Genomic DNA, 22,833 nt, shown 5'->3' on the forward strand with positions numbered 1-22,833 from the left:
CAAGCATGCAGGAAGATCACGCCACCACAGGGATGGGATTTCTTGATGAAATCTCCGGCAAAACGCTTTAAAACTGTTGAGGAGAAGCGAGACAGTTCGAAACGGTATGAAGCAGAGAAGTGTGTGCGTAGGTGGAATGATTCTTGGCGGTTTAAAGAAGACGGGAGGCGCAGAGAATGGCCGTGTTCGAGTTGAGCAGCGCCTCGCCTGGAACACAGACGAGAGCAGACGGAAGCAGCAGGGGGAGTGGCTGAAAGCCGGCGTTTAACGCCGGGGACACACCGGCCGCGGAAGCGCCGAGAAGCGAATCGCTCACGAAATTCGGCCGCTGCTCACCGTTCCTCAGTTCAGATCAGACACGCCCCAGTCGAGGCGCGCCTCGGCTCAGCTGTAGTTTTACTTTTAACTACTTGGTGTCCTCCATTTCCCCTCTGCCTTTTCTCAGCTCTTTTCCTCTACGTGTGTGTGTGTGTGTGTGTGTGTGTGCGCGCGTGTGTGTGTGTGTGTGAACCTATGGTATGAACCAGTTGTTTCTGCCAGCTGAATCCCTTGGAACCCGCTCCAATTCTGCAGCTGTATCCTAGCAGTTTCTTCCGAAATGGGTACGTAAATAACCATGTTTTTGGGGGTCACAGCTCCTTGTGTTTCTCAACTTCCATAATTAATTTAAAGTCATCCATCTTAACTGCTTGCCTCAGACTTTCTGCCGCTCTATCCTGTTTGCTCCGGTAAAAAGACACCCAAAATCACACACCCCTTCACGTGGTCACACGCACACAAGTTCAATGTGTGTGTGTGTGTGTGTGTGTGTGTTCGTGTGGTTTTTCTGCAGTGTCTGATTACGAAAACATTTGACTACTGCGGAATTTTATTTTGAAATGCTTTATTTTGTTAAATTTCCCAGCCTTCCTCTTATGTCTAGGTTTGACTTCCTGCCAGAATTGACGTGATTCACCCGCGGCTCGCGAAAAAAAGAGCAGAAGCCGAAATGATCGCTGCACGGCGCGGGCTGGAGCGCCGGCGCGAGGGGATTCGCAACGCTTCAGCGGCCCATGTGGTCTATAGAATAGCTTAACAAGGGCGCCGAATGAAGGCGGTCCCATTTTCGCGGCACTTCCGCGGCCGGTGTGTCCCCGGCGTAAGTCGGACAGATTTCCCTACATGTGTAGCTCGGGGGTGACGATGGCTGAAGATATCGCGTTAGCATTCACACTTGTTCAATTTTAATTCTGGTGCCTGTTAGCAGCTGAAACACATCCTCACATGCTTGTGGATATCATATATTCTATATGAAAACATGACTATAATAATAAGTAAAGGTTATCAGCTGTAGCTTCAGTGTGCTCATAGGAAATGTGACAAAAGAAAACAAAACACATTTCTCTTTATGGCCTATATAGTTGTCATCATCAACATAACATGATTTACAGAATACATGTGACCAACTAACATTTCATGTTCTACCACCGGATGGTTGGATCAAAATATGAACCAATCAGATCTTAGATCAGGTGAGAGCCAGGCGCTTCCCGTCATCCCCTAGGTTTTGCAGCCGGTAGAGAGCAACTGCGGCGCCTTGCTCCAAAATCTGCGGCCGCCTTGATCTCACGAGGTTATCGTTGCCTACGTATGCATGACGTTAGAGCAAGTCGGACACAAATCTAACCGGCATGCGCTCCTCGCCGATCACTGCTGGTCTAAACTGGCTCATCTCGAACACAGCCAATGGCTCGAGTACAGCAAAGCGGAGTTGGTGATGTACTGCGTTGTATGCCGTAAGTATGTGACGACAAAATCGAGTTTTGTTGAGGGAACAAACAAATTCAAACTTGAATACGTTATTATGTTTGTGAATGTGTACAAAATAAAGGTTTATTACATGTAAAACGGTTCAGTTGTTATTTTGACTCATTTTGGCAGCTGACCAGCGGGGCCGGTAGATTCTTGGCGGGGCCGGTAAATTTTCAGAGTTACCGGCCCGGCTGGCCGGTTGGTTTTGAAGTTAATGTCCACCCCTGACATGTGTTATGAGAGCTGCTTTTGTTGAAATGTTTAAAAGTTTCTTCAATTGCGGAAAGCTTAGCTTGATTTGTGTTGAGGATTTAGTTTGGATATTCTCTTATAACTGAATAAACTACCTTCTGTAGTTCATAATTAAACCAGTTGAATGAGCAATTTTTTTGTAATAAAGCTGCTGTTTCACAAAATGGTGCCAACTTTCATGTATGTTGGTTAAAAGATTTATCACTAAAGGCACTTTGTTTTCTTGTTTTCATAAGAAAGTGAGCTTTAATACACCAAACCTTTTTTTTTTGTACTTTTGAGAGAGTTTAATGTTTTCAAACAGGCATTTTTTAAAAGTGTTTTGATACAGCTAGTATTCTGCAAGATTTTATTTATGAAAACGGCACAATTTCTTTTATGTATAAATGCTGCTATAGCCAGCTCGGTTTTGCTGGAAAAGTTTGTTCGGTATGTGTTCAGTTGTACATGACAACAGTGAATTAAAAGCTATCAACTCGAAAAAGTGTACTGAATTAAGTTGAGAGTATGAAAAAGCTATGAGAAAAAATTCCTGAATGCTGTAAAAAAATACATTAAAAAATAGTGGTAATTGTCTAGTAATCGATAATCGAATTATATGACCCTGAATTGAAATCGAACCGAGCAGTATCTAAGATGGCACACGTCTAATCGAATCGAAAGACCTTAAATCGAAATCGAATTGAATCAAGAGGTACTTAAGACTGCACACACCTAATGTGGATAGAGTATAAGTGTGTCTCCTCATCACCAGCTTAAACAAATCCTTTGAAGTTTCTGACTCCGGTAATACTCAGCAGGCTTAAGGGATTTGGACCTGTGAGACAGAGAGCTGGGGCCGCATTTATTTAACATTTGTAGAAACGTTCCTATATTCTATCCTACAACAGAAATTTAGAATGTGTGTACAAATGGTCAAATGACTGATTTATGAAACGTGCGGTGGCCTCTACTACGCAAATTCCTCCGCAATCGTCTGATGATAAATCCCACCTGTGCGTACCCAGGTGCTCGTGTCCATTCGCCATCATTTACATACACAAATGCCCTCAATTAACCATATTTGGTCACGCTACGTCCTCAGCACGTGAGGGGATTCCCTGTTTTCCCCCCGAAAAAAAGAAAACTTTATTGACAGCAAGATCGAAACACTGGCTGCCGAAGTGCAAAAGAACCAAACAAGTTGCAGAGGTTATAAACGCGGTTGGGACAGAGGAGAGGTTCCTGTCAGAAATAAATAAAAAATGAATGATAACTCGTGAAGTAACGGGCTGCTAAGGAGTCGTTCTGTGTGGAGTAGGTTATTTTTGGAAATGCTGTCGGAGAGCGCAACCTCTGAGCTGTCATTCACTCTGGTGCGCTGTGGTGTATGATCGAGGAGCAGGAGGTTCTGTTTTATTTTTAATTGCAAAATAAAATATGAACTGGAATTGGATTTGTGCGGTTTATCTGTTGCTCTACAAAGTGTACAACATAGCAGAAGGATTTCCTCTGAGATCAGTGTGCTCACGGAGAACGCGTTCCCCCCAGTGTGCAGTCTGGTACATCCTCCAAGAACACAGAACAGCCATGATATAATGTCAGATTCCCATCGGTCACAGCTGTCTTTTATTGGTTTTAGCATCAATTATGCCAAAAGGCAGTTTTTTCACTGACAAAATTATATACTGGATAAACAAAATTTGTGGACGAGGAACACATTTGGATGACAGACATTCAGTATTGTGCTTCCCCATTCTGCCAGTAGATGCTGTGCGTACGCACGGTCAGAGATGTTCTTAAATTTAGGAATTTTTTTTTTTTACACACGGGTACAAAATGATAAATACCACACAATGTGTAGAATTGTTCCTATGAACAAAATACGCACAGACCTGTGCGCAAGTACGTTTGATAAATGAGGCCTCTGGTCTTGTGTGATTTCTGGTCTTGGCCAGTGAGATCACGAGCTCAGGACTCAACATCAGTCATGTGCTTCAAACAAGAGTGATAAGTGAAAATCACACGGTTGTAAATGTAGCTTAGCTTTTGCAAAACGTAATAGCAGATCATGGACAAAGACCTGGTTTTAGTCACTGATAACACCTTCAATATGGCTGCTGCTGCTCAGCTGGGAGACTTCCTACATTTTAGATGTTATGCACAACCTTGTCTCTCAGAAAGTGCTCAAGCTGCCCCCAGTGACTAGGCATCCTGGCAGGGTCAGCGGGGTGACCTCATTTTTCCATCACTGCCAGACATCTGCTGGAGGAGAATCAACACTTGCTTGGTCTAAAAATTGACAAGCTGAAGACAGAGGTGTGCACCAGGGGCTTGAAATGCAGATGCTTGAAAGATTCACCTTACTCTCTCTTCGTGTGAGGAAAACAGACTCAGACATTGCCACTCTCACTGAAGCAGACATCTCAAATGCAGAAGATTTCATTAATGCCCTCAAACACATGAACGATGCTACAACTTTAATTTATCAGGAGAAAAATCCCACCACTTGCATGATTGCTTCTGTACATGCCAACCTTATCCACTACACACAACCTGTCCACAGGTCTGAGAGGTAAAACAGGCCATACATGAGGATCTCAGCAAAAGGTACAACAGCGAACAGGAAACACTTCACACAGCCCTCTGCCCACGATCCTCCATTCAAGTCCTTGCATATTCAGTCTGATGAGGACAGACACAGGGCTTATGCAAGGGTGATTGCTCATGCTGCATCTTTAGATGTACCGTATTTTCACGACCATAAGGCACACATAAAAGTCTTAAATTTTCTCAAAAAAGTATACCAAATAAAAGGGCTGAAAAAAATAAGCTAAATACACATATTGAGAAAAAACACACAGTAGCAACAATGCAATATTATACTATCCAATCCAATCCAATTTTATTTATAAAGCGCATTCACAAGGCATTACAACCAAACAAGGCGCTGTACACTAAAAATGTTGGTTAATTAAACAGGCGTTATATAAACATGTCGAACACAGATAAAAGATAAAAAGGAAATACAACAAAATTCCCAAAAATAACAGCTAAAAATCATTAAGACACAGGGTGAAGTAAAAATAGGAAAAAAAACATTTTACAAAGAACCTCAATAATACGGAAGTCGATAATTGTGGAGTCAGTTTATAAACAGTGCAGATGTCAGTGAGGTTCATAATTATGTTGTATAAGCTAGGTTGAAGTAGTGAGTTTTCAGGCGTGATTTAAAAATGCTAGCTGTTGGTGCTAGCCTCACTAGCAGTGGTAATGCGTTCCACAGCTTCGGTGCACAGACAGAGAAAGCCCTCTCTCCACGGCTTTTTAAACGTGCATTGGGAACAGCTAGGAGGAGCTTATCTTCAGACCTGAGAGCACGCGGCGGGTTGTAGTAATGGACAAGTTCACACAGATATGGAGGAGCTTGATGGTTCAAGGATTTGTAAGTGAGAAGCATAATTTTGAAGTTTATCCTGAACTGCACGGGCAACCAGTGGAGAGATTTCAGAATTGGAGAAATGTGTTGTCTTCTGTCAGCTCCAGTCAGCAACCTAGCTGCTGAATTCTGGACCAGCTGAAGTCTAGAGAGAGCTGCTTTACTGATGCCATATAAGCAGGAGTTGGAGTAATCCAGCCTTGAGGTGATAAAAGTGTGGACCACCGATTTCAGAAGACGTACACTCAGGATGTGCTTTAGTTTTGAGATGCGTCTTAGTTGGTAAAAACATGATTTAACTGTGTTATTGACCTGGGCATCCATCTTCAGAGCCTGGTCCATTTTTACTCCAAGGTTGGAGATTACAGAGGATACATTAGGTGAGAGATAGTTGAGGTCAGGTTGTTGAGTTGCCGTTATACTGTTAGGACTGAAAACGATTAAGTCAGTTTTGGAGTCATTGAGATGGAGGAAGTTGTCAGCTAGCCATTGCTTGACCTCAAGGATACAATCAGACAGAACTTGCGTTGACTGAGTTGGCTTAAATGAAAAGTAGATTTGACAGTCATCAGCGAAAAGATGGTATGAGACAGCGTGCTTTCTGAAAATGGCTCCTAAGGGCAGTATATAGAGGTTGAACAGTAACGGGCCGAGGATTGAACCTTGTGGGACACCCCAACGTAGAGGATGTGACTCTGATGAACAGCCGTCCAACATGACCCTAGCAGACCTGTTATAAAAGTATGACCTAAACCAATCCAGGGCAGTGCCTGAAATGCCAGCCCAAGTGTGAAGTCTTGTGATCAAAATGTCATGATCGATCGTTTCGAATGCTGCAGATAGATCCAAAAGTACCAGAACCACATGGAAACCTGAATCTAAAGCCAGAAAAATGTCATTAAACACCCGAACGTGAGCAGTTTCAGTGCTGTGCTGTTGTCTAAAACCAGACTGACAGGTGTCCATTACCTGATATTCATTTAGATGGTTCACCAACTGTGCATAGACTACTTTCTCAAGGACCTTAGATAAAAACGGTAATTTGGAAATTGGTCAGAGATTAGAGTAATCGGTGGGATCGAGGCCGGGTTTTTTCAAGATTGGTTGTAGAACAGCGTGTTTAAAGGCACGAGGAACTTCAGCCAATGTCAAGCTACAATTTATAATGCGTAGCACGTTATTGCTAATTAAAGGAAACACCTCTTTCAGGAGTCGAGGTGGGATAACATCATCTGGGGAGCCAGAGGGTTTCATGGCTGCAACAGTTTTTTCTAGACAGGCCAAAGAGATGGGCTGAAAGCTTTGAAGTTGCCCGTGAGAGGGGATAAATGAATCTGGAACATGGTTGGTTTGGTGAATCTGAGCTCTGATTACAGTAATCTTATTTAAGAAAAACTACAGGATTTGGCTACACAAGTCAGCGGACACAGAGGAAAATAGATTTTGAACTGGGGAAAGCACTGCATTTATGGTTTTATATAACACACCTTGATTGTTTGAATTAGCCGTGACAATGCTGGCAAAAAATCGATTTCTCGCTCCTCTGACTACTTTTTGATACTGAGACCAAGCCTCTCTCATGGCCTCAAAGGATACAGTAAGCCTGTCTTTTATCCATTTACGTTCCAGTCTCCTGCAATTTCGTCTCATTTACTATCCACAAAAGCAGCCGTTTATATTAAAGCCCAGACTCTCCTCTTTGCAGTAATATAAGTACCATTACTCTACCAGCAAAACTTGTGGAACTCGGCAGCAAAGCAAACAAAGCTAATTTCATGAAGTCAAAAGAGTGAATTCTGTCTTACCGTAGCAGTTGTTTTGTCAAAAATAGTGTTATAGTATAAAAAGCACTTGGTTTGTGTAATCCAATGTTCCAATGTCACACTGAGCAGATTTCTGACTGTCTTGTTCTTTTGTTAACAGCTGGAGGAATAGTCTCTAAAGCCACATATAACAATTTTCCGGTTCTTCATAATAATAATAATAAAAAAAAATACTCCACGAGTTGTACTCAGCTGCTCTACAACAACAAAGAACGGTAAACTGTGGAGAATTTCCAGTTCTGACCTGAGAATCCGGCCAGCCGGTCTTCTGGGCATGTCTTTGCATGCGTTATATCTCTACGCTCAAAGGCTCTTCTATTCTTTGTATGGGGGGGGGGGGGCACAGTTAGGTGGAAGAGATTGTTGCGCCCAAAAGTATCAGGAAACGTGTCCCAAGAAGATTCATTGTGGTAAAAGTGTAAATAACATTTTTAAAATACAACTAAATATAAAATATAAATATGATATTTTGCAAAATAACAAAATGATGAACCTTCCGGACTGGAAAAGTAAAGGAATCCTATACCTGGAATACATAAGGATTGGACTTCATGCCATCTAACAGAACAGTCCCCCAATTTGGGATAGATAAGAATAGCTTTATAGAATATCACCAAATTAAAGTTGTAGTTAAATAAAAATGTATGCTTAACAAAGTAGAATTACAAAAACCACCAAGGGTACTAGACTTCTGTAATCTCAAACACTGCAGAGTACACTATTCAGGTCATCCGATGTTCAGGAAGGGGTTTGTGTCTGACACCTGTACACACTGCACAAACAACATTCCTGACAATTATATCCACACACTGTGGTCCTGTCCACTTGTTCAGGAATTTTGTGGTAGATTATGTGAGGGCCTGTCAAAGTGTCTGAAATGTCTTATCCCAACTTCCCCTCTATTTGTTTGCTGGGAAATCTGGATGATGTCCCGATTGAAACAACTTTGGTTCACGTGGTTCTGACTGCCACATACATCACTAAGAGAACTATCCTCATAAATGGAAAAAGAGATACTATTTGCATTAACAAGTATAGAAATCTTTTGTTAGATCATATTACACTTGAGACAGCCTCTGCCATTACTTCAAATCAAACTCTCTGGGCTCCTTTGATCAGTTCCATCACATAACGATGATGGGGGTCATTGATATTGTCCTGCGAGATGATGTGGGTGATGTGGTGGAGGGTCTGAGTTTTGAGTATCCAGATATTACCTGGAGGTGGGTTCACTGCGGGGAGGGGTCTGGGGCTGGGGGGGGGGGGCTGCTGCCCCGCCCTGGAGGTGCTTGGGTTGCCTCAGGGGGTAGATTACTGGCTGTTGTGAGTGGGGCTCCTTGGGGGGCCTTGGTGGTGGCCATGGGTTACTGCCCGGTGGCCGGCCCCGTGTGGGGATCTGGGCGGGGCATTGAAGATTGGGTCCTGACTTGCCGGGAAGAAGGCGGGAACACGTGGCAGTGCCTGGCCCAGGCTCAGGCGGCCTCAGGTGGACCTTGGCTCCTCTGAAATAACAATTCTGGCCCTTCACGGGGAGGAATCCAGGGTGAGAGCTGGGTCAAAGGTCATGCCAAGATTCCTGACAGAAGGTTTGGTGTGAGAGGCAAGCTGACCAAGAGAGTCTCTGACTTTGGGAACCAGCTTGTCTGGGGCACAGATGAGGATCTCAGTCTCATCTTCTTTCAGCTGTAGAAAGCTCCCAGCCATCTAGGTTTTGGTAGAGTCTAAGCAGGTGTGTAACAGCTGCAGCTTAGACATCTCATGGGGCTTAAAGGAGATGTACAGTTGGATGTCATCTGCATAAAGATGGTAGGAGATTCCTTTGAAGGAGCTCAGGATGTGCTGAAGAGGAAGCAGACAGAGGAAGAGCAGAGGCCCCAGCACAGAACCTTGTGGGACACCATGGGTAAGAGAGGTAGTGGAGGACCTAAACTTGGAGACGGCCACAGAAAAGGAGCGCTCAGAAAGATAAGAGGAGAACCACTCCAGAGCAGATCCTGATAGGCCTACCCAGTCTCTCAGCCTCTCCAGTAGCAGGTGATGGTCAACAGTGTCAAAGGCTGCAGTCAGGTCCAGCAGGACCAGAACAGAACAGTCCTCTGCATCACTGTGAGTCAGAAGGTCATTAGAGACCCTAAGAAGAGCTGTTTCAGTAGAATGAGCTCTACGAAAACCTGACTGGAAGCTATCATAGATGTTATGTTCATCAAGAGCAGCTGTGAGTTGTTTAGCCACAACCTTTTCAAAGATCTTGGAGATGAACAGAAGTTTAGAGATGGGTCTGAAGCTGCTATGAAGAGAGGGGTCGAGACTCGGTTTTTTGAGAAGCGGGTGGATTACAGAGTTCTTAAAGTAAGCAGGAACCTGGCCAGAAACCAGAGAAGCATTAATTATAGAGCGCACGCTGGGACCGATGGACTGAAAAGCACTTTTAAACAAAGATGAGGGCAAGATGTTGAGGGGGCATGCAGAGGTCTTCATAGAGTTAACTAGTTTGGTTAACTCAGGCAAAGAAACAGGAGCAAAGCTATCTAGGATGATGGGCCTGGTTGGAGTCGGGAGAGGCAGCGATAAGGCTGAAGGAGAGATGCTAGATCTAACCTTATTGACTTTGTCCACAAAGAAAGACAGAAAGTTCTCACAGTCTACAACAGAGTGGATGGAGAAAGTAGGAGAGGCAGGAGAGACGATGCTGCTGATGGTGTTAAACAGCACCTTGGGGTTCCCTTTGCTCTCGGACATCAGGTTGGAAAAATAGGAAACCCTCGCGTCTCTGACTGCAGAGTTAAAGGATGTCAAAAGATCCTTTAGGTGCAGCAGATGGATGTGGAGATGGGTTTTCTTCCACAAACACTCAAACTTTCTGCAATGGCGCCTCAGGCTTAAAAGGCTGTCATTAAACCAGGGAGTAGGGTTCACTGCAGGAACTGATCTGGTTCTGACAGGACAGATGTTGTCCAGAATGGAGAGGCAGTGCTCATTAAACTGAGAAGTTAAGGAATCTGGGTCGTTACCAGAAGAACAGGGTGGATCAAAAGCAGCGGAAAATTTGCTAACTGTGCTCTCATTAAGAAAACGAGAACATTACAATATAAAGTCTCGGACTAGATCTGCTGCTCCTCCACACTGCAAGGAGCCAGTTGAGGTGGCTCAGTCATCTGGTCAGGATGCATCCTGAATGCCTCCTACTGAGGTCTTCTGGGTATGTCAGATCGGGAGGAGACCTAAAGGAAGACCCAGGACATTCTGGAGGGTATATGTGTCTTGGCTAGGCTGGGAATGCCTTGGTATTCCTCTGAAGGAGCTGGCCCAAGTGGCTGGGAAGAAGGAAGTCTGCACTTCTCTGCTTATGCGGATGGCCCTGCGACCCGTACCAACCCCAGATAAGTGCAGGCAAATGGATAGGTGGTTGGAAGCGACAACATCTACACTCGCTCAGTTGACTAATGACATTTCATTTAGACAGAATTGATGCATGAAGAAAAAACTTTAAGAACATTCTGTACCTTATAGTAAAACGTCTCCTGGCATCTAAGTCTTGATGATCCAGGTAATCTGTAAGGGAGGAAAGACATTTTTATTATAAGGAGACAACTATTGCAATTTCAAAAGCCTGATTTATACTTCTCCGTGAGTACGTATATGACCTAATTCTAAAAAAATGGTCAAATCCAGTAGTTGATGTACCACACCCCACTGTTACATTCCCAGGGGTCTGTAAATAGAGCAGGGAGGATTCTGCCTGTTTTTCCTCTAATTTGCCCTCTTCACCAACATCCCCACCAAATACCAAAGACCCGGAAATATGTCCGCTACCCGATTCCCCTACCATTTGGCCTGCCTTTGTCACCCGACAATGGACAACAGCGTCCGGGGTCAAAGATTTTTTGTAAACAAAGCTGATAATCATTTTCACTTTTAAATCTTGTGTTACTGTTCCTTCTTTTTTTTACACGAGCCAAAATCCCCAGGAAGGGTCGTAACACCACGTGCCAAATGCACGTCAGTGATCAAAAGAAAGCAGCATGAGAATTAAACTCCGTCTCCAACCACCTGTCAGGCTCAGCAGGCTGCACTCCCAAGCTCTACATGTCACCAGAACAAAACCTGTCATAACACAATAATACTGCTTCCATTTTAAATGGACGTCTGGTTTAGTCGTTTACAGTGCCAATTTATTAAAACTTTCTGGGGTATTTGAGATTTTATGGTTTTATTAATCGTGCAACAGAAAAATAATCAGATCATTTAATTAGTCATTACAATATGGCAATGGACAAGTTTGTTATGTGCACACCCAGGGTCCAAATAAAAATTTTTACTCACGGGCCAAGTTGGCTGGAATATCATGAAAATCTACCAGCCAAGAATATTTTTTATCGGCCAAAATTCTAAATGATTTAGATCTACCTAAAGCATGTTATTTTATATTATGTTGATTCCAAACAGAGTGACAAAATAATTAAAACATCAATTAATGAGAAAAACAACTCTTTTGTCATTTTTACTATTTATTTATTTATTTATTTTTAGAGATGTTTTTATGAACTCTTTCATTGAAATCTAGTCAGACTCCTTGTTTTCTCTGTCCATGAAGTCTGACCTCTTGCTTCTGACACAGTCTTTGTGCCAAAGCATTACAGCCTCATTTGGGTCATAGTCCTATATCTCTGGAGAACACAGCTGCACTATGAGAATATCTGAAAGTGTGTCAGGGCTAGGGTTGTCACAGTAACCTGTGTAGTGGTAAACCCCGGAAAAAATGTTAATAACCGTCCTGTTTTTTAAAAAGTATATTATCTCAGTGGATTACCATGGCTGTGGTGTAGGCGCGGTGACCCTTACCAGCCACCGTATCATCTGCTGAAGTTGCCGGCGGCCCATGCGCACTTTGTTAACAGCCAAAACTTTCTTGAAGCTAAAGCTGAAATAATGGCCAAAGGAGGAGATGGCAGCGCGCAGGACATTTATTATCCCTCAAAGAAGACAACATCGGAAGTACGGGCATTTTTTGGATATTTGAAGAATGCCGAGGGACAGTTGATAGAAGACGGCTATCCTGATTGCAGCACGTGCAGAAAAAGTGTCTGTGAAAGGCAGCAACGCTTCAAATCTCATGACACATCTGATGACCATCACCCACAACTCTACAGTCAACGCAAGGCAAGTTAACGTTAGCGTTTTAGCTAAAATGCGTGATCCGAGGATTTGGGTTGAGGGAGAATGGGTTGGGTTGGCATTAGTCGCCATCCGTGTCAGCTGCTGCTTACATACAGTTGTGGTCAGAAGTTTACATACACTTGTAAAAAATATAATGGCTCTACTGAGTGTCCCGTTATTTCTAAAACTGATTTTTCTCTGATAGAGTGATTGGAACAGATACTTCTTTGTCACAAAAAACATTCATGAAGTGTGGTTCTTTAATGTCTTTATTATGGGTTAACAGAGAAAAGTGATCACATTTGCTGGGTCACAAATATACATACAGCAACATGAACTAGCAATTTTGGTGACTTAGAAACGTGTCAGTGAACTGAGCTTCATAGCATGGCCTCTTAACTTCTTGTGAGTTATGAGTGACTACAGCGGGTGACTTCTCTTAGGCCAGGTAAATAGGGCTCATTGGATACAAACGCCCACAAACGCTACAATGGGAAAGTCAAAGGAGCTCAGCATGGATCTGAAAAAGCGAATTATTGACTTGAACAAGTCAGGAAAGTCACTTGGGGCCATTTCAAAGCAGCTGCAGGTCCCAAGAGCAACAGTGCAAACAATTGTTTGTAAGTATAAGGTGCATGGCACTGTTTCATCACTGCCAAGATCAGGAAGAAAAACGCAAGCTATCACCTGCTGCTGAGAGAAAATTGGTCAGGAGGGTAAAGAGTGAACCAAGAATCACCAAAAAGCAGATCTGCCAAGAATTAGAAGCTGCTGGAACACAGGTGTCATTGTCCACAGTCAAACGTGTTTTGCATCTCCATGGACTGAGAGGCTGCCGTGCAAGAAGGAAGCCCTTGCTCTAAAAGCGGCACCTTAAGGCTCGACTGAAGTTTGCTGCTGATCACATGGACAAAGATAAGACCTTCTGGAGGAAAGTTCTGTGGTCAGACAAAACGAAAATCGAGCTTTTTGGCCACAATGCCCAGCAATATGTTTGGAGGAGAAAAGGTGAGGCCTTTAACCCCAAGAACACCATGCCTACAGTCAAGCATGGTGGTGGGAATATTATGCTGTGGGGCTGTTTTGCTGCCAATGGAACTGGTGCTTTACAGAGAGTAAATGGGATAATGGAGGATTACCTTCACATTCTTCAACATAACCTAAAATCATCAGCACGAAGGTTGGGTCTTGGGCGCAGTTGGGTGTTCCAGCAGGACAATGACCCCAAACACACATCAAAAGTGGTAAAGGAATGGCTAAATCAGGCTAGAATAAGGGTTTTAGAATGGACTTCCCAAAGTCCTGACTTAAACCCCATTGAAAACATGTGGACAGTGCTGAAGAAACAAGTCCATGTCAGAAAGCCATCAAATTTAACTGAACTTACCAATTCTGTCAAGAGGAGTGGTCAAAGATTCAACCAGAAGCTTGTGGATGGCTACCAAAAGCGCCTAATATAAGTGAAAATGGCTAAGGGACATGTAACCAAATATTAGCACTGCTGTATGTATATTTGTGACCCAGCAAATGTGATCACTTTTCTCTGTTAACCCATAATAAAGACATTAAAGAACCGAACTTCATGAATGTTTTTTGTGACAAAGAAGTATCTGTTCCAATCACTCTATCAGAGAAAAATCTGAGTTTTAGAAATAATGGGACACTCAGTAGAGCCATTATATTATATTTTTTACAAGTGTATGTAAACTTCTGACCACAACTGTAAGTCGAGGAACATGTGTGCTATTGCCACTCCAGCTCAGCATTTCGATCAGACTCACCGGAAAAATAACTCATCATGGCGAGTCGGCAATGGAGCTCAAAGGTTTGGGAGCATTTTATTAAACAATTGAGAAGAAAGTAGAGTTCAAACTGTAAGGTGAAAGTCTCGTTTCAAGGTGGCACATCGGCGATGCACAAGCATTTTAAATGGATGAAGGGGAAGAAACTTTTTGTGGCAAGAGGTTGTGGTTTGAATGGATTTCAGTCTCCTGCCAGATAGGAGTGAGTCAAAGAGACTGTGTCCAGGGTAAGACGGGTGAGCTGAGATCCAACCTGCACACCTGTCTTGGAGGTGTACAGGTCCTATATAGAGGGGAGTTTGCAGCCAATAACATTCTCAGCAGGGTGCATGACACGCCGCAGTCTTTTCATGTCCCTGATGCTGGCTCCAGCATACCACACGGTGAATGAAGAGATGAGGATGAACTTGATGATTGCTGTGTTAAAGTAACTCATGGACTGTACTGATAGGTAGAATTTCTTCAACTGCCTCAGGAAGTACATCCTCTGCTGGGCCTTTTTTTATGACGCAGGTGACGGTGGGCTCCTACTTGAGGTCCTGGGTGATGGTGGTACCTAGGAAGCGACATGAGTCCACCATCATGATGTAATGTATGACAGCCTTGCCTCCGTTGACAAGCCCCTGGGAGAGCACTGACTACATTGTAGCTCATCACCACCAGGATGTGAATGTGAATAGATAAGTGCCCAACACAGATGGCTACAGGTTGGATAATACGAGTACAAGTCTGCCAATTTTTGAACCTTCAATCCATGGGATGACTTTGTACAACATGCACCGATGGGCATCCGCACATTTGAACTTTGTGTTTAATTTGGCCAAACTGTGACTTGCAGAGATGCACACTGTGTTCAACAAAACACCCATTGGGCAGCTGCTGGGCAGGCCATTCTTCCCAATCGCATCCCTCCAGGACATGGCTAATCTATGTAAAATGGCGGTCTGCCACTACGTCCTCATCTCCAATAGACAGCGCCAGTCCACAGGGCATCTACGTATCTGTGGTGCAAAGAAACTGTGAAATAATTAAATACATCATGCTAGATTAGCAGCCTGTGATGACACCTGGTTCTGCTCACTATAGGAACCACTTCAGACATTAAATAAATAAATATAATAATAATATACTAAAAATTAATCAAACCAAGCCCTTCAAAACACTGAACCGAACCGAATAAGAGTTTAGCATACTGTTACACCCCTAGTATGGAGTACCTGGTGGGGGCAACACCTACCACTCATCCTATGGCCTCCAAAAAGCATTGGTACTCTAATAGGGGATTTCAATCGCCGGATCTGGTACAATCGTAGGGTTGAGCATCGAGCACCGAGCATCGATTGGAACGGGGACCAACTGTTTGTTTCTCCCGGACTCAGTTAAAGTTTTTTATTTTGATTCCTAGTATGCCGACCGGAAGAGGAATCGCGTGTAACCAGTGTGTTTTTTCTGTTTGTTAGACAAACCCCTCCTCCGTAACCAGGTTATTTGTGCAAAAGCCTGAAAAGGTCAAAATTCCTCAAAAGTATTTTTTCCTATTGGCTGATAAAAATGTATTGAATAGAACAGATGTATTAATCCCATAGTGGGAACATTCACTCATTACAGCAGCACATACACTTAAAGAATAATAAGATTACAGGTAAAACTGATTCCAGCCATGTTTGCTTTTATAACTTCAATAACTTAATGCTGATACCCACATGAACATAAACCTCTGTTTAGTGGATGCAATTACATCATGAAGTTAGCTTAACATGATAGATTACTTTTGCTTAGCAAACTACAATAACTGGTAATGTTAATATTAATAACTGACAGACCCAACCCTGGCAAGCCAGACTAAATAAATGTATTATTTAGTCTGGCAATGCTTCAATGACGGCTCTCGGTTGTGGGGCGGGTTCTACCGTTGTCTTTCAAATGATCTCTGCATGCTACTGGACAATCAATGTGACATACTCACCGCAACAGCCATCGTAAATGAGGCAGTCCGCAGTTGAAGGAGAAAAACACATTTTTTCTAAAAAAAAAAAAAAAAAAAAAGTAGGGCTGCAACTAACGATTATTTTCATAATCGATTAATCTGTCGATTATTTTTCGATTAATCGATTAATCGGTTTGTTATTGTTTAGCTATTTAACCTATACAAGTGATGAATACATTTCAGTAAGAAACAGAAAAACATAGGAGAATTGTGCAGTTGACTGCAATCGATTTTATTGCACATGAACACAGTCAGCGGTGTAAAATGAGCTAAACAGTGCAAAATATCAGTCCAGAATAATTTTTTGGCATCAAAATATAAGAAGTAATTTCCATAAAAAATTATGTAGAATCTAGAATAGAGTTTGTAAGTGGTATGCATTGCTGGGGGGTGAGTGTCTTGTTCCCCATGTAGTTGTCCATCGTTGCTTGTTTTTTTCTGCATAAGAAACACAAATTGACTGACATAAGTACACATATAAAATAAAGCAGCACACACACTACAACACTAAATCAATATTATATTATTTGAATTAATCAACAATATACAGTGATCATTTATTTTGATAAAAATGCGTTGTGAGGCGTTTTACAGTGTTAGTAAAACAGCATTTTAATAGTACAAAAATGACTTTTTCTGAATTTCTCCTGTATTTAAAAATTGAAAGCGTACAACTAAGCCGCGTTATATTCACCTGGACACAGCTCGTCTGTATATTTTTCTCCGCGGAGTTGTCCTTTTTTGAATGAGGAACATAGTTAAGGGTTTGTGCCGTTTTTTTTCTTAACGAGAACATTCTTATAAACAGACGTGCTAAATTTGGCAAGTGCATGATTCACAACACGAGGAGATTCATGATTGCATTTAGTCAATCAGAAGTAGAACACCGTAAACTGATGCGGCAAAAAAAAAAAAAAAACATGTTTAACATCCACTATAACGAACTCAGCTAAAACACTAAGTCCCAAATTTGATCTGCGTGTAGTGATGGACCACTAAATTTAGCTTATTTTCTGTTACTTACCGAGCTGGCTCTTCCTCTGCTGCATCAGCCCCCACATGTTTTCGTCTCAAATGTTCACTTAGGGACGTCGTGCTTCCGTGTCATGCTAAATGGTTTTTGCATATTTTGCAGGTCACCCGTCTTTTCATGACATCTAGAGTGAAGTGCTCCCATACTCGTGAGGTTTTTGTCCGGGGTTTCTCTTAAGTGTTGTCGCTTCTATTTTTCTCCCGTATTTCTTCTTGTTCCGCCAGCTCTCACAGCAAGATGAGCGTCAGTAACGTGATACGTCATGAAAACCGAGGGTACTTATTGGCTCGTTTCTTCTTCTACGGCTCCACTGGTAGATCAGTGGCACATTACTGCCACAAACTGGCGGCAAATTGAACAGATTGTAACCGATGTCAGATTGTGGTAAAAATAGACTATGCGGTAAACTGTGATTATTAAACAACTAATCGATGACTAAAAAAGTTGTTAACTATTTTAATAATCGATTATAATCGATTTAATCGATTAGTTGTTTCAGCTGTAAAAAAAAGGCACTTAAATACATCTATCTGCTCCTGATTCTAATGAAGCCCAAGTTTTAATAGTCCAAAATTGATGTAAAGGCCGTTTCAAACGAACTGTCGCCATCTTGTTTCACTCCATTGCATCATCCCACCCACCAGGCATATAGAGTACCCTGATTGACCCACAAAGCGGATAAAGCTCTGATTTGTTCACTAAGCAGATAGAGCACTATGACTGGCCCACCATTATGGACCAATCACAGCTCTTTATGTGTTTGAAACCCCTCTAGAGAGCGGTGATTGGCCAGCCAGAATGCTGTTAGGGGCTGCAGAGGTTCCAGTGGAGCACTCCTAGACCAAACTTTGCAAAGCAAGAATTTAGTCTAGTTCACTAGGCTAGACAGACCCTAGATGAGCTTAAATAAGTTTACATTGATTATAACTAAAAGTTACTGGGAGACATTTGTGACATGTAGCTGTAACCCCCAAATTCCACTACCTCCGCTCCGCTCCGGTCCGCCCCCGCCTTCCGCAGCCGCTCGCTTCCGAACTCAATTTTTACTGGTACCCGCTCTACAACGGCTCCGCTCCGGTGCGGAGACCTGAGGGGGGCAAACAAGCATGCGCGGGATTTTCGAGATCTTGCGATACAGTCCGAGCAATAAACGCGGAAGTTAGATCCAAACACCCGTTGTGCGGGAGAAGCATCGACATGAACTGTTTAATCTGCCCATCATTTGTGTTGAGAGATCAGCAGTGTTTGGATCAACAAAGTGTGACTACTTTGATAGTGGCAACTGTATTTATGGCTTATTTTTGTGCATTTAAACTTCAGCCGCCATTGATAGTTGTTAAAAGTTGTTAAACCTGTGCATATGAAACAAAAAACGCCTTTTGTTTAGCGATTTATTGTGAAAAACGGAAGATGTGCTTGCTCCTTTTCCTGTTGGGCCGTTGTGATTTCTGTCCATTTACTGCGGAGGTGCTCCGGCGTCCGGCAAAAATAGGATCGATTCTATTTTTGCCGGACGCCGGAACAGAGGGCGCCGCACGGCGCCGCACTGCCGGAGCACGGCCGCAGTAGTGGAATTGCTCTGATTGACTAGAACGGGACCGATTTTGCTCCGGCGTTCGTGTCGGAGCGGAGCGCAGCGGAGCGGAGGTAGTGGAATTTGGGGGTTACTCTTTACTGCTGATAGATAAGATGATGCGAGCCCTTGTAAACCGACCCCCGTCCCAATGGCGAAAAGTCAGCACCCAAAGTACCACATATACCAAAAACACCCAAAACCATACAATCTTATGTCTCAGAATGACCGTCTCTTCCCCCCCATCCCCTCTCAAACACCCCACCCCGACAGCCCACCACCATAGTTTCAAAAAATCCTAGAGGAAACCCTGAAATGGTCTTCAGATTTAAAGACAAAAACAAATTGTTGACCACAGCCTCCACATGCAACTTCAGAGTGCAGTCGCCAAGTCCAGAAGCCTGCCTCAGCTATAAATGGCATCCAACGCGTCAAAGCAGCTGTACATCTCCCATCCAAAATAAATTAAAAACACTGTGCCGACATCCGCTCTGATCCTTTGGCTACCATCCGTTGAGGAAAAAAAAAACATTCTTACCAATTTGTCTAGCACCTTCTGTGGACTCCCATTATGACGGTGAGAATTGTATGGAACTCTGAATGTGATTGTACGGAACTATGAAGGTGACCAAAACTTGCTGGCATTTTTTTCCACATTCAAGTACAGCTAACAAAAATACAAACAATGGTACTCTGTTTGTTTTGCTTGTTGCAAGTAGTGACGTATTTCTGTCAACCAATCAGTGGACTATGTTGTTGCTCCACCCTAACCCATACCACTCCAAACATTTCTGGACCTACAACAGAAGGCAAACAAAAAAGTCCCATGACTAGGGTTTAGAGCTGAAACAACTAATCGATTTAATCGATTATAATCGATTATTAAAATAGTTAACAACTTTTTTAGTCATCGATTATTTGTTTAATAATCATATTTTACCGCATAAAGTCTATTTTTACCACAATCTGACATCGGTTACAAGCTGTTAAATTTGCCGCCAGTGTGTGGCAGTAATGAGCCACTGATCTACCAGTGGAGCCGTAGAAGAAGAAATGAGCCAATGAGTGCCCTCGGTTTTCATGACGTATCACGTTACTGACGCTCATCTTGCTGTGAGAGATGGCGGAACAAGAGGAAATACGGAAGAAAATAGACGCGACAAAACTTTAGAGAAACCCCGGACAAAAACCTCACGAGTATGGGAGCACTTCATTCTAGATGCCTTGAAAAGGCAAAATATGCAAAAACCATCTAGCATGGCACGGAAGCACGACGTCCCTAAGTGAACATTTGAGACGAAAACGTGGGGGCTGAGGAAGAGCACCGCGGTCAAGTGAGCCGTCATTTGGAAGAGCCAGCCCGGTAAGTAACAGAAAATAAACAAGCTGGACTTAGTGTTTTAGCTGAGTTCGTTATAGTGGATGTTAAACATGTTTTTTTGCCGCGTCAGTCTACGGTGTTCTACTTCTGATTGACTAGATGCAATCGTGAATCTCCTCCGTGTTGTGAATCATGCGCTTGCCAAATTTAGCACGTCTGTTTATAAGAATGTTCTAGTTAAGAGAAAAACGGCACAAACCCATAACTATGTTCCTCATTCAAAAAAGGACAACTCCGCGGTGAAAAATATACAGACGAGCTGTGTCCAGGTGAATATAACGCGGCATAGTTGTACGCTTTCAATTTTTAAATACAGGAGAAATTCAGAAAAAGTCATTTTTTTACTATTAAAAGGCTGTTTTACTATCTAACGCTGTAAAACGCCTCACAACACATTTTTATCATGTTTCTTAAACAGTATTACACAAAATAATCATTTTTCACATTTTTCTAGCTAATTTAAACACTCCCGACTCAAAGTAAAAACCTCATGAGCTTCTTACTTAGAGCTTTTTAATAGTAAAAAAATTAGACTTTTTTTCTGAATATCTCCTGTTGCGGGCTATTTTGTAGAACGTAACCCTCAAAATAAATGATCACTGTATATTGTTAATTAATTCAAATAATATAATATTGATTTAGTGTTGTAGTGTGTGTGCTGCTTTATTTTATATGTGTACTTATTTCAGTCTATTTGTGTTTCTTATGCAGAAAAAAAACAAGCAACGATGGACAACTACATGGGGAAAGAGACACTCACCCCCCAGCAATTCATACCACTTACAAACTCTATTCTAAACATGCTGGTAAAAGACATGAGGCCACTATCCATGGTGGAAGGAGCAGGCTTCCAGCTAATGCTAAAAAATTATTCTGGACTGATATTTTGCACTGTTTAGCTCATTTTATACTGCTGACTGTGTTCATGTGCAATAAAATAGATTGCAGTCAACTGCACAATTCTCTTATATTTTTTTTTCTTAACTGAAATGCATCCATCACTTGTATAGGTTAAATAGCTAAACAATAACAAACCGATTAATCGATTAATCGAAAAAATAATCGACAGATTAATCGATTATGAAAATAATCGTTAGTTGCAGCCCTACTAGGGTTCGGCATCGAGCATCGATTGGAACCAGTTCCAACTGTTAGTTTTTCCCGGAATCTTTCAAAGTTTTTTATTTCGATTCCTAGAATGCCTATGGAAGAGGAATTCGCTGCCGATCTCCGTGAAAAATAAACGTGATCTGCAAAATGTGATCAACGCTTTTCAGAGCTGATCACACCAGCTGTCTGTGTGCAGCACAGAGTCCCCCCTCCCTTCACCCAGATATAAACGAACGCACCTGCCAAACTTTTACTCCATAATGTAAACGTTAACTCCTGCAGCGTAGAGGAAACTTGTTAAATACGTCAACACGGTGAATTTAATAAAAGCTTTAAAGAACAAACTCTGGACGGTGTGAGGTGAGATTGTATCACTGCAGAAATAAAAACACACACAGAGCGTCAGCAGTCAGAAGCAGCCGCTCACCAACACTCGTGTGTGTGTGTGTGAGAGAGAGAGAGCATCAGAAGGCTGAACAATAACCTGTAGAATAATTAAAGTCATGCTAGAGAATCTTCTCTGTGGTGGACCACACCAGCTTCTGCCACAATAAATAATTATAAAAATAAATAACATCTTTTATTTCCATTTGATCTATTTCTGTTGAGTGTTGTAATGTTTAAAATCTGTTAAACTGTTACTGACAGCAGTTACATTTAAGTTTCACTTTCTGTTCTGACTGAATGGCTGCTGCAGGTAGGAAAACAGCTGGACTTTACTGGATATGTTGGAGACATTTAGCCTCTCATCCCAGAGGCTTCTTCCAGACTTGAGTTGTGGTCAGAAACAAACATACCGGTTGTGCTGCAAGTCTTTTTCTTTTTTTCTTCAAAACATGTTTTTGTCTAAATAAACGTGATGTTTTTCATAAAATGAAAATTCATGTTGAAGTTAAGATTATTTCATCAAGTAGGACCTGTGGTTAGCTAGCTCATTTAAAACATGGAATGTCTAGAAAGAATTGGAATCGGGAATAGATAGGAACCAGAATCGAAACGAGGAATTGGAATCGTTCAAAATCAAACGATGCCCTACCCTACCCATGACTAGTACAATCTGGGTAGGTTGTCTGGACCAGTTTTACAATCGGAACAGAAAAATTAGCGACTAGATCCTTCCCATTCCATGCCAGTTTGAGCGATGGAAAAGGCCTATAAATGAGCCATAAAGCCCCTTCCAAACTAGGGATGGCTCCACTCCACACAGTCAGCACCAGCCCACCCTAGCCAGGTTTATTACATGGATTCTTCCACACATTCTTAGGAATTTGGGCATGACTGAGCATATGGGCGGTCTCCAAAACCATCGCGAAAAATTTGTGTGAAGATATCAGGTATGTTATGAGCGCATTTCTGAGCACATGGGTGGGGAAAAACACACATGGAGAAGCCTGCATTGTCTCCTTTAAATTAAACAAAATAAATTTATCAGAAGTCAAAGCAGGAGATAGGTGTAAGAGACTATTTTCATGTTCAGCTTGCATGGAAAACTCTGGAAAACTGATT

The 22,833-nt window shown here is 42.4% G+C and overlaps 1 protein-coding gene and 1 long non-coding RNA gene across 4 annotated transcripts in view; one reads left to right on the forward strand and one right to left on the reverse strand.

Annotated features, from left to right (window-relative positions):
* The window catches only part of znf1035 (zinc finger protein 1035), a 63,428-nt gene that overhangs the window by 16,311 nt on the left and 24,284 nt on the right, over nucleotides 1–22,833 (reverse strand). For 2 of the 3 annotated variants that reach the window (XM_054740358.2, XM_054740359.2), the window contains exon 2: nucleotides 10,788–10,836. The exons of the other annotated variant lie outside the window; for it this stretch is intronic. The gene's annotated coding sequence lies outside the window, so the exon portion shown is untranslated. The remainder of the gene's footprint in view (nucleotides 1–10,787; nucleotides 10,837–22,833) is intronic. 3 annotated transcript variants of the gene reach the window in all.
* Nucleotides 19,754–21,177, forward strand: LOC139070065 (uncharacterized). The gene is made up of 2 exons (XR_011520717.1): nucleotides 19,754–20,199; nucleotides 20,929–21,177. It is a non-coding gene; the product is annotated as an uncharacterized lncRNA (long non-coding RNA).

This window comes from Nothobranchius furzeri, chromosome 5 (assembly GCF_043380555.1).
Source record: "Nothobranchius furzeri strain GRZ-AD chromosome 5, NfurGRZ-RIMD1, whole genome shotgun sequence".
Taxonomy (NCBI): domain Eukaryota; kingdom Metazoa; phylum Chordata; class Actinopteri; order Cyprinodontiformes; family Nothobranchiidae; genus Nothobranchius; species Nothobranchius furzeri.